The following is a 13,287-nucleotide window of genomic DNA, read 5'->3' as shown; positions in this document are numbered from 1 at the left end:
TCATCATAAAAACACTGACAGGTTGGGGGGGTGGCTTATCAAAAGGCTTATCAAAGAAAAAAGGAGATTAATGGAAGGTTATGGAGATGGGTTTCTATTTTGCATCTCATCTAGTTATACAAACATTATGTAAATGTAACAAATAATCCTAAATAAACCTAATGTCAAACCTTGATTTTCTTGGTCAAATAAATAAATGTTGTGGATTATTATTCTGTGAAAATGAGTATTGTTTTCTGTTTTATTTTTCCCTTATTTTACCATATAATAATAATAATAATAAAACAAGTTTGGATGGCTATATTATTCTCTGGACTTAAGGAAGAAAAAACAAAATCTGCCAATATCTTCAAGGGTTTAATATATTTTGATCATCATTTTTTTTCTTTTTTTTCAGGGAGGACAACACAATGGATTTATTATATACTTGAAAAAAGAAAAGTGGATAACAGATATTCACAGTATCATGACAATTTTCAGGATAAAAATTCCATCTGTGATTCTCAAAATATCTGTCACACTGACTCTTTCCTGTATGGCACTAGGGAAGCAAATGAAAGAACAACCACCTCTCCAGTACCCTATAGAACTGTTCTGGATAAGGACAATGTATTCAAAATACATCCCAGCCAGATGAGATGGCAGGGTGGAGTAAGAGTGCAATGGGCAGACTGGCCAACGAGTGTTCAGTCCATCATGCAAGTGCAATGATTGTGCCTGCTGGTAATCAATGTGGAGACCTCGGGAATTCAAGTATTTCATGGAGCCCTGTCGGCACCTGTAGAGATATCCAGTAACTGATCTTGCTGAACATGAACATGTGGTGCTCCTTCTGTTGGCCCTATGTAGTCTTTCCTGATCTTGTGTTGTTTCATCAGAGTGCACTCCCCTCCTTCCTGAGGATCCAGGTTGTACATATACAAATATCCATCAGAAGCTCCCACTAATAATCGGGGAATCTTCTGAATTGTGGCAAGTGAACAGATATTTTTGTGACCACAGAACAGTAGTCAGACAGTAGCAAATACTCTACCCTGGTTAAACATTTCTGTTACTTGAGAGGGCAAATAGATGGTAGAAACCAGAAGCACTTTCCCAAAGTAACCAGTCCAGGTAGTGGGTTCTTCCTGAGGTTTTGCTTTCACAGTCTCAAGTTTGAAGATGTGCACTGTTTCAGAGTTTCACTGGATTCAGAGAGGAACATTCCATCCATGCTTAAGACCAAAGAGCAAATGCTTACACACCTCTTTACTCCTCTCTGGAACTCAAAGATTTTCTGTCCTTCTGGGATGGAAAATACTCTAATCACAGTTCCCTTCTCAGAAGCAGTGGCAAGTTTGGTACCACTTGCATCAAAACCCAGGGCTGCTAAGGAATTCCCTCTCCACCCACTCTAATTGAGAAGACAAGCAATTCAATATAGGTTATACATGTATAGCTATGCAAAATACTTCCATAATAATCATGTTGTGAAAGATTAAATATATATTTGGTCCATCCTATCCCACCCCTCCCCCATTTATTCTGTTCTCTCCTTTGACCCTGGCCTTCCTCAAAAGTGTTTGCTTCTGATTATACCTTCACCCAATCTGTTCTCCCTTCTATCATCCCCCTTTTCTTATCCCCTCCCCCCCCCATGTTCCTGTAGGGTAAGATAGGTTTTCATACCAAACTGAGTGTGTATGTTACTCTCTCCTTAAGCCAAATTGGATAATGAATAAGGTTCACTCATTCCCTGTCACCTCCACCCTCTTGCCCTCCACTATAAAAGCTTTTCCTTGCCTCTTTTATGGGAGATAATTTACCCCATTCTACCTCTTCCTTTCTCCTTCTCCCAGTACATTCCTCTCTCACCCTTTAATATTATTTTTAGATACCAACCCTTCATGTTCAACTTATCTATTTAGCCATCTGTCTATCTATATGTATATCCAAATCTATCTATATCTCTATATCTGTATCTATATATCTATATCTATCTACATTCTATCTCTCTATATCTATGTATCTATTTTATATCTATATCTACCTATAAATCTATATCTGTCCATCTAGATATCTATATCTATCTATATCTGTATCTATACATATATACACATACATACATATACACACAAACACATACACACATGCATACACACATAATATGTGTGTGTGTGTATGTGTGTGTGTGTGTACTCCATCTAACCCAATATTGAGAAAGGTCTCATGAGTTACAAATATCATCTTTCCATGTAGAAATGTAAACAGTTCAACTTTAATAGGTCCTTTATGATTTTTCTTTCCTGTTTACCTTTGAGTCTTATTTTTGAAAGTCCAATTTTCTATTCAGTTCTGGTCTTTTCATCAAAAATGGTTGTAAGTCCTCTATTTCATTAAATGCTGGTTGTTACCCTGAAGAATTATACTCAGTTTTGCTGGGTAGCTGATTCTTGGTTTTAATCCTAAATCTATTAACCTCCAGAATATCATATTCCAAGACTTCTTATCCCTTAATGTAGAAAATGCCAAATCCTCCATGTTATCCTTATCGTGTTTCCACAATACTTGAATTGTTGCTTTCTGGCTGCTTGCAATATTTCTTCCTTGACCTGAGAATTCTGGAATTTGGCTACAACATTCCTAGGAGTTTTCTTTTTGAGATATCTTTCAGGTGGATTCTTTCAATTTCTAGTTTATCCCCTGGTTCTAGAATATCAGGGCAATTTTCCTTGATAATTTCTTGAAAGATGATGTCTAGGCTGGGTTATTTTGATCATGGCGTTCAAGTAGTCCAATAATTTTTAAATTATCTCTCCTGGATCTATTTTCCAGATCAGTTGCTTTTCCAGTGAGATATTTCACATTGTCTTCTTTTTTTATTTTTTGTTTTGTTTTATAATTTCTTGATTTCTCATAGAGTCATTAGCTTCCATTTGTTCCATTCTAATTTTTAAAGAATTATTTTCTTCAGTGGTCTTTTGGACCTCCTTTTCATTTGTCCAAGTCTGGTTTATAAGGCATTCTTCTCATTGGCTTTTTGGACCTCCTTTGCCATTTGGGTTAGTCTATTTTTTTATGGTGTCATTTTCTTCAGTGTGTTTTTGGGTCTCCTTTAGCAAGCTCTTGACTTGTTTTTCATGATTTTCTTGCATCATTCCCATTTATCTTCTCAATTTTTCCTCTGCTTCTCTTACTTGATTTTAAAAATTCTTTTTGAGCTATTCCAGGACCTGCAAACAATTCATATTTTTCTTGGAGACCTTGGATGTAGGAGCTTTGACTTTGTTGTCTTCTGGTTGTATCTTTTGATCTTCTTTGTCACCAAAGTAAGATTCTAAAGTCTGATTTTTTCTGCTGTTTGCTCATTTCCCCAGCCAATTACTTGACTTTTTAACTCTTGTTTAATGTAGGGCTCTGCTTCCAGTGTGGAAGATGTACTGTCCCAAGCTTCAGGTGTTTTGTGCAGCTGTTTTCAGATAAACTTCTTGGGATATGTAAATTTTCAGTTCTTGCAAGGTCATTTGATGAGAAGAGAGGTGTTTACTCCTCTCCTGGACTGCGCTCTGGTCTATGAGTGACCACAAGCACGCTTTTCTGCCTTGGAACTGTGAGGAGGATTCTCTCTCCACTGGTGCCACAAACTTTCCCCACCCAGTTCCAAGAACAGGCAAAGCGAGAGAATCCTACCTCAGCATCAGCAAAGAGATTCCTGAAATCCCCTTTTGATTAGCCACTGAATCCCCCCACTATCTGTGTGCTGAGATCTCCAGAAGCAGCCACCACTGCTACTCTGCCACTACTACCATACTGGAGGTGGGCCTGGAAGATGCTCCTCTCTCACCCAGGTCCTACAGACCTTCCCTACTTACCTTCTCGGTTGTCTTTGGCATTTGTGGGTTGAGAAATATGGATACCACCATAGCTGCCAGTGGTTCAGTGCCTTGAGGACTATTCCTGGTTTTGCTGGGTCAGGTCTGTGTTGGTGTGGCCAGTGTTAATCTGTGCTCCTCTCCCAGTCCAGTGCAATACACCTTTCCTGTCAACCTTCCAGGTTATCTTGGGCTGGAAATTTGTTTCATTCTGTCATTTTGTGGGTTCTGATGCTCTAGAATTTGTTTTAAGTCATTTTTGACAGGTATTTGGAGGGGTTTGGGAGAGAGCTCAAGAAAGTCCCTGCTTTTACTTCTCCATCTTGGTTCCTGCCCCACCCCAGCCCCCACCACCCAGTGCTTTATTCTTTCTCATCCATTAATTTTGTTTTTTTTAGATAGTCATATCATCACATTCAACTCACATTTATGCTTTCTGTTTATGTATACTCCTTCTAACTGCCCTAATAAGGAGAGGTTATTTTAGCAATTATAAATATAATTTTCACATGTAAAATATAAACAGCTTATCCTTACTGAATCCCCTATGATTTTTCTCACCTCTTTATATTTTTATGCTTCTTTTGCATCTTGCATTTGAAAGTCAAATTTTCTATTCAGCTCTGGTCTTTTCATCAAGAATACTTGAAAGTCTGCTAATTCATTGAATTTTCCCCTGAAGCATTATGCTCAGTTTCACAGGGTATATGATTCTTTATTATAATCCTAGCTCTTTTCCCCCACCAGGATATCATATTCCAAATCCTTCAGTCCTTTGAGGTAGAATCTGCTAAATCTTGTGTTATCCAGTATTGGCTCCATGATATTCAAATTGTTTCTTTTTGGCTGCTTACAGTATTTTCTCATTGATCTGGAACATGTAGGAATTGGCTGTAATATACCTGGGAGTTTTCATTATGGGATCTTTTTCAGTTGATTGTTTAAATTTACATTTTACCCTCTTGTTCTAGAATATCAGTTTAGTTTTCCGTGATGATTTCTTGGAAGATGATGTCTCGGCTCTTTCTTTGACCATGACTTTCAAGTAGTCCAATAATTCTTAAATTATCTTTCCTGAATCTATTTTCCAGGTCATTTGTTTTTCCAATGATTTATTTCACATTTTCTGCTATTTTTTATTCTTTTGATTTAGTTTGTTTCCTTGATGTGACATAAAGTCATTACTTCTACTTGCCCAATTTTATCTTTTAATGAATTTTCTTCAGTGAGCTTTTGTACTTCCTTTTCCATTTGTCCAATTCTACTTTTTAAGGAGTTCTCTTCAGTGAATTTTTCACATCTTTTTCCATTTGGCCAATTCTGCTTTTCAAGGCATTCTTCATCTCCTGGTTTTCATGCCTCTTTTACCATTTGGCCTATTCTGTTTTTTAAGGTGTTATTTTCTTCAGTATTTCTTTTGTGCTTCCTTTACCAAGCTACTGACTCCTTTTTTTCATAATTTTCTTGCATCATTCTTATTTCTCTTCCCAATTTTTCCTCTACCTCTCTTATTTGATTTTTAAAATCCTTTTTGAGCTCTTCCATAACCTGAGACCAATTCATATTTTTAACTCAGGCTTTAGATGCAGGAATTTTAACTTTGTTGTATTCTTTTGAGTGTATGTATTTCAATCTTCCTTGTCACCACAGTAACTTTTCATGGTCAGGGTCATTTTATTTTGTTTTTTTTCTTGTTGTTGTTTTCTCATTTTCCCTTTTATTTCTTGACTTTTAACTCTATGTTAAAGTGGGATTCTGCTTCTCAAGTGGAGGGGGCACTGTTCCAAGTTCAGGACTTTTTGTGCAACTGTTTTCAGAGGTAATTCTTTGGATCTATAAGTTTTTGGCTCTTCCAAGGTGGTATGATCTAGGGAGAGGTATGTTTACAACTCTTTTGGCCTGTGCTCTGATTTGTGAGTGACTACAAGCATGCTTTTCAACCCCGGAACTGTGATCAGGGTCCCTGCTCCCCTATAGAAATAACCTCTTTTGTGTTAGTACTCCTCCTCACATTGGGACTAAGTCCCATTACTGTGACCTAGATCCACATCTAGGCAATGAAACAGACTCCTTTCCCTGATGCCAGCAAAGGGACCCCTGTACATCTCCTTCTGACCCATTGTCCCATTTCCTTACCATGTCTGGGCTGAGAGGTCTGGAAACATCCACTGCAGCCACTGATTCAGTCACCACAACACCTGTTCTTGGTTTGTTGAGGCCCAGTCCGTGCTGAATCTGGCTGTACCAAGTTGTGCTCCTTTTTCTCACCCTAGCATAACAGACCTTTTTGTGCCAACATTCTAAGTTGTCTTAGGCTAGAAAATTGTTTCACTCCATCTTTTTGTGGGTTCTGCTATCTAGAATTTGTTTAGAGTCATTATTTAAAGGTATTTGGAGGGGCTTGGGGCAGAATTCAGGTGAGTCCCTTCCTTTACTCCACCATCTTGGTTCTGTCTGCCTATGTATCTTAAAAAAAAATCATGGCCAACTTTCTTGAAGTTATTTAGACAGTAATTGTTAAGGACCCAATCTGTGCCTGACATTTTTTCTCATAGTTTTCTGCTGTGAGGTAGGTTAACTAAATCACATCTCCCTTATCTATGGGGAGAAATAAGACAGAGAAAATCTTGAAGAAAACTTTATGAGAACATATCAACAAGTAGAAATTTAGAAGCGAATATTCCCGTAGATAATGCTATAATTTCAATTCAGGTTGATTAGTTGTTTGCTTGAAACTTCTATAATGTGTTAATACATACATTTAATAATGATTAGGACACAGCTTAAAATTTAAGTAAGAGATTTAAAAGTAAAGGTCTTCATTAGGGACTTATAATTACACATAAATGTAGCAGAGAGAGAAAATTATTGTTATCATTTGTAATCAATATATTCACTTTCATTAAAGCTTGGCATGTTCCTCCCTCATACTATAGAAAATAGAACAAGATTATGATAACAATTAAACATTTACTGCATCAGAAAGTCAAAAGAACTAAAGGGAACATAAACAGAGGAAGTAGAAAAACCTCAGAGAAATAATCAATGGATAATAAGTTATATTGTCAATATATGTCATTTTGTTTAAATCTTGCTCTCATTGGATTTGACCTGAGGAGGGAATACCATACACACTCAATTGGGTATCTTACCCCACAGGAAAGAAGGAGGAAGAAGATTAAAAAGGGGGGATGATAGAAGGGAGGGCAGACAGGGGGATGAGGTAATCAAAAATGAACACTTTCGAAAAGGGACAGGGTCAAGGGAGAAAATTCAATGAAGGGGGATAGGTAAGGAAGGAGCAAAACATAGTTAGTCTTTCACAACATGAATATTGTGGAAGGGTTTTACATAATGATATGCATGTGGCCTATATTGAGTTGCTTGCCTTCTTAGGGAGGGTGGGTGGGGAAGGAAGAGGGGAGAGAGTTTGGAACTCAAAGTTTTAAAAACAGACATTCAAAAACAACAACAACAACAACAACAAATTTTTTTTTCATGCAACTAGGAAATAAGATACACAGGCAATGGGGCGTAGAAATTTATCTTGCCCTATAAGAGAAGAAGGGAAAGGGGGATGGGAGGGGATTGGGGTGACAGATGGGAGGGCTGACTTGGGAACAGGGCAACCAGAATACACCCCATCTTGGAGTGGGGGGAGGGTAGAAATGGGGAAAAAAATTTGTAATTCAAACTTTTGTGAAAATCAATGCTGAAAACTAAATATATTAAATAAATTTAAAAAAAAGAAAAAGAAAAAACAACAACAAAAAAAAAAAAACAAAAAGACAATCCTATAACAGGAAAGCAAATCTTCACTAAGGCAAGGGTAATTCCATAGTCAATTTTCAGTCACTGGTCTTTAATAAACATTTAGAATACCATCCTCCACCAAAGTCTTACTATGACTCCTAATCATGGAGTCTGTGCCATTCTGTATACAAGAACAGCAATAGTATGTTCGGTGTCCAAGAGGCCATCAGAGATAAATTCAGAGATCTTCACCAGAGATTGACCTCAAGATATTGAATTGTTTGTGGCTATTGTAACTCATGAACACATTTACTACAGTGCAGAAGGATTGTGAATTGTGCTAGAGGAAGGTATACTCATACAGAGAAATAAGAGGAAATCACAGATCCTTGAAATACTGAGTGAAAAAGGAAGCTACATGAGAGAATTTGAAATTAACTTCAGTTTTATACAATCAGATGAAGAGTACCACTTTTTCCACTTATATTCCATTAGCTTTAAATATTTTCATATTCTATCTTAGCAATCATTTTAGTCCAATATGGAGTTTAAAGCAGAATAAAGAGAGGTCATAGGCTTGTTCAGTTGCTTAACATATTTCTAGGGAGTATAATTCAGTTGTGAGGCACTTCTGATGAAGTACAGAAAAGATTGGGGAAGCCATTCTGATCTAGAGATGTCATAATAGATACAACTTGGCTCCAAGATTGTTTTGGTCTGCAAAATGATCTTTGGAAATTAAGCAAAGGTTACTGTTCACCAACAGTTTGGATTTAATCTTAGGCTGGTATATGTTTCTCAGATTTGGACCTAAACTCCAAGAATTAAATACTCACAAGAGTTTTATATAAAAACATTACTGTATAAGTTGGTAATAAAGCCATCATTAGGAATTTTTGCACATAAGAAAAATTCAATTAAATAGTGTGTGTGTATGTGTGTGTGTGCGTGTATGCAGGCATTTGGAGGTGGGGATGGTCTTGTGCAGGTATAAGAGGAAGAAAAGTTGGCTTAGTATAGGTGAATTTTGATAGTAAACCACGTTGATGGCAGTCCAGGGTAGAGCAGGGACTGGGGGCATAAAACACCTCATGATGAAGTACCAGGAAGAACTGCATTGATTTTTAGCACTCTGAAAAAAGCTACATTTGTCTCACATTAGTTATGACTGTATTTGGTAGTTTCTTGTGTCCTTTATATAATAATAATAATAATAAATGACAACTTCGGGGGTTTTTGTTTGTTTGTTTCCCAGTCATCTTTGAAAAAAAATGATAGCCAACATTTTTAGAATTTGGCCATCTCCAATATATATTCTCTGAACACTTGTTTTGGGTCTGGCTTTTTTTTTAGACTCCTCCTTTGTAGATGTTATTTCCATGTCACACATCTTCATCAGGAAATGAAGTGTTAAAATTCAGTTGTAGTGGTTTTATTTTCATAAAGAATAAAGTACAATAAAAAACTGGAAATTTTTTTACTCATATTTTTGTGTGCCTTTATTTTCTCCCTTCTATTCTTATCTATAAATGTTCTTGGGATGTTATGGTTTAGTTGGGTCTCATATCAGTTGTTTGGCAGAATTATTTTCCCTTCTGCTTCACCTGACTGTTTTGCTTAGCAATACTCTTCATCATATCATTTAGGACATATATAATCAAAAAAAGAGCTAGCCTTGTCATGTATCAAGAGTGAGGGATAAGGCATGGATAGCCTTAGTGCTCTACTGGTACTTAATGAATGTTAATAGTCCTAAAAGAAAATCTTTAGCATGTTGGGTAAATATTTTATGGAGGGCTTATGGGGGACATATGGAAAAAATCACAGAAAATGAATATGTATGGTTGGGTTGTATCACTGTATCATGGTATCACTGGAAAAAATACCAAAATCCCTGAGATCAAAGGTCTGTTGAATTCTTGAAGTAATGTCTAAGGGATATTACTAAGAGATTTGTGACATAGGGGAATTGAATTTTTGTTAAGTTTGGCTTTTTAAACAGTCATACATTATGAAATAATGTTCTAACTACAAGCTTACCAAATGCATAAGAGAAATATATCGCCAAAATCTAGATGACATAAAATTTCTCATTCACATATTCTAAATAGTGTGCTCAGTCCTTCATTCAAACTCTATTGCTTTCTGTCAATCCAAAGCACTACACTTTCTCTCCTCTCCTCATTTGCTTCTGCTATTGCCTGTTCCTGAATTATTCTTCCTCCCCCTGACACCTCTTGAATTCCCAGCCATTTGCTAAAGTTCCACACAAATGGCACCTTTAATTTCTTTTTCCCTTGTTGAAATGAATAGCAATACTCCCTTTCTAACTACACAATGAGGCTTTGTTTTATATCTCTAATGAACTAGTGGCTCGTACCTATGTGTGTTTGTGTTTAATGCATGTATTATGCTTTAAGTTCTATGGGAATAGGGGCAACATCTAAAGAAAATTGAATCTCCTAAGCTTTTGCTCTGCACATAGCTGATATTTGATAAATGTTTATTGAATGGATGAATAAATGAATGAAAAAAGTCATCAAATTGTCAACAAATGCCGTGAAGATTAATTAAGCCTGTGAAACACAATAGGTTTCAAGCTATCCCTTTCTGCCCACCACCTTCTCCCCACCCAAGCCCCACCCCCAAATAAGCATGCCATACAATGAATTTAGTCTATAATCACCTAGTATTGTCACTGACCTATTTAATATTGTGGAACTGCCAGTCAACTATCAATTTTTATTACTGAGAGTGTGTAAGAAATAATCAATGAAATTCTAGTTGCCCTTATTAACAGAATCATCTAATGAATTGTCATCAGCATGCTGGCCAACTTTAAGGGCTGAATCAGCCCCTTTTCCCTTATCAGTAGGTTTCACTGCATTTAGAGGGTAATAATAGAGAGATAAGCAGGTCTGCAGGCTATAAAAAAGCATAAACATCCTTATGCCATGGCAGAATGTCAACCACACTGGATCTATTCCTGCTTGATAGCCCTTGAATGTGGAAACCATTTGACTTCATGAGCTGAAAAGGAGGGAGAACACACATCATCCAGAGCAAAGTGTTATGTATGCTCTGGGGCATGAAACTGAAGCATGTGTAATTTGAAGTGGTTTGTAGTTTGTTCTGTTTTTTTGATTTGGAGTAGGAATGGTATAATACCAGTCCTCATTCACATGACTTTGTGAATGGATCAAATTCTCTGCTTATAGTTTTCCAAGTACTCATCTGATTTTTATTATTCAGTCACCACTTCTTGATTTATGTTGTTTGAAGTACAGTTGCTTAAAAAATAATTCTGCTCTCCCAAAAAGAGAGGTAGTTTAATACATGGCTTAAGTAGAGGGTTTCTATAACAATAACAGACATAGAGAAAAACAAAACAAAACATATGTCCATTGTTTTATCTACCTAGCACCAAGGAACAAGATCTATGATACAAGACATGTTTTTCCTCTCTAACCCCATATAAACATATAATTCCTTCATAAGGCCTTCGTTTTTACTGAGATGTAAAAAACAAACACACAAACAAACAAACAAGAACAAAGAGATGGTCAGTGATGAAAGCTGAAATTATAGACTGTTGAAATTTGCCTAGTGGAATGAAATTTCTTCCTGTTTCAGAATAAAAATGAATATTTATTGATGATGGTTTTCAGAACAGTGCTTGGCACATAGTCTAAGTGTTTAATAAATATTTTCTTTGTTTCGTCTTTTTCTTGAGGAGGTTAAAATAGATTCTATCTAAGGTCCTTTCAAACATTAACTCTATGATGCAATGAGAAAGCTTTTCTGTCTCCTTTTCCAAATACAATTCCCATTCTTCCTAGGCCCTAAAATTATCTTATATCTTAGACATGAAGCTTAAAGTATGATTAGTAGGAACATTTAATTTATTGGTGTAAATGCGTTTTGTGAAAGCTTAAATGATTGAATCATATGAAATGATCATATATCTAGAGCTGTAAGGCACCTCAGAAATCCCCTTATACTAAAGGATAGAATTAGAAATAAGGAAGATATTTGCTTTCTGAAGGAAGGAGGTAATAATGCCGGTGGGTAGAGCAAAGAAAGGGGAGGCCAGAAAGTTAAAATTCTTTCTAAAATGTTGGTTAGTCATTAGTCTGGGGGGGGAGGGGTAAGGAAGAGGTTCTACTGCTCTTTGGGGCCCTATGTGAAAAGATTCAAATGCTAATGTAGCTTGCATATAAATCAACACTACCTGGAGGCTGTATATGTGCACATATATGTATATGTATACATATACACATGTGTATACATATATGTTTATATATATACACACGTGCATCTATACAAACATATATACGTATGCCTATGTACATATTTAAATACTAATGTTGGCATACAAATATACATATATACACACATATTGTATATTATAGCATATGTGTGTGTGTGTGTGTATATATATATATACGTGTGTGTGTGTGTGTGTGTGTGTGTGTGTGTGTAGCTTCCTGGTGGTATTGATTTGCACAAACCTACATTAGTATTTGAATATCTATCATCTACCTTTTTATAGTTATAGAGATACACATGTATGTGCATGGTTTATATGTATGTATGCATTTATATACATGTATGCATGTGTGTGTACGTGAACTCAAGTTTTGTGATAGGTATACCCTTGGAGATGCAGGATAAAGGGACTCATATGCCACCACCACCACCACCCACACACCCACACACCCACACACCCACACACACACACACTTTGAAGCAAGCACAGACATGTTTTGATTTTTCTTAAATCTGTAATAACCTTTTAAATCAGGTGATGAAGCAGAACTTGATAGATATAAAAAAGACCAACTCCTATCCCTTGAGATCTTTTATCTATAATGATGACTCTCTGAGCTTCACAGGATCATTTCACCTTCTCTTTCCTCCAATAAGCCGTAAGATGTGATCTCATGATCGTTTTAGGCAAACTTTTGTCTGGCATCTGGGATGGGCCTTTTCCTTCTGTTTTTGATCTTTGTCTTTTCTACAGGGCTTTGCGGGAACCTACACAAGAGTTGACATTCCCCTTCTCCCTTCATGAACATCTGGGTATCAGGTTATTAGCTACCCAAGCAGCTGTATTAGCAGATTAATGGAGAAGGAGAGAATTTTATCTACATTGAGGGAAACCACAGACACACGTTACTAAAAGAAAAAGCCTACTTGACATCCTTCTGGCTGTACTGAAAAAGGCAAAATGTAAGATAGCTAATAATTAGCTAATTCTCACAAGGAAGCTATTTGAAAATGTCTCAACAAACTTTTAGTCTTATCATCTCTACTGACTGCAATCATTCTATTTTGTTATTTTGGTGAGTGAAAATTTCCAAGACACAAAGTGTCTCAGTAAATTATAAACATTTTTATTAATTAAAGCTAGCAAAAATCATTAGTTCCTCTTAGGGGGCAAAGAGACCTAACCCGTGGAACCTTCAATACTTATGAAGACTTTGGAAAAGGAGTTATACCTGAGGGTGGAAATCTACACTGGTTGCTTAAGAGAGAATGAATATTATAATGAGAGATGGGCTTATTCTAATGATGGTCTGAGGGACTTGACTCTGATCACTCAATCTTGGTCAAAGAGACTTATCTATATCCCTACCAGCCCATCTAGGGTAATCTAGACAAAATTAGGGATCCACTTCCA

At 36.5% G+C, this 13,287-nt stretch overlaps 1 protein-coding gene and 1 pseudogene across 2 annotated transcripts in view; both read right to left on the bottom strand.

Annotated features, from left to right (window-relative positions):
- TECRL (trans-2,3-enoyl-CoA reductase like) overlaps positions 1-13,287 on the bottom strand; it is a 205,892-nt gene that overhangs the window by 50,410 nt on the left and 142,195 nt on the right. The gene's annotated exons all lie outside the window — the stretch shown is intronic.
- On the bottom strand, positions 759-3,902 carry LOC118853237 (annotated as a pseudogene).

The sequence above is a fragment of the Trichosurus vulpecula genome, chromosome 6, assembly GCF_011100635.1.
Source record: "Trichosurus vulpecula isolate mTriVul1 chromosome 6, mTriVul1.pri, whole genome shotgun sequence".
NCBI lineage: Eukaryota > Metazoa > Chordata > Mammalia > Diprotodontia > Phalangeridae > Trichosurus > Trichosurus vulpecula.
This window is presented reverse-complemented; position numbering and strand designations above follow the sequence as displayed.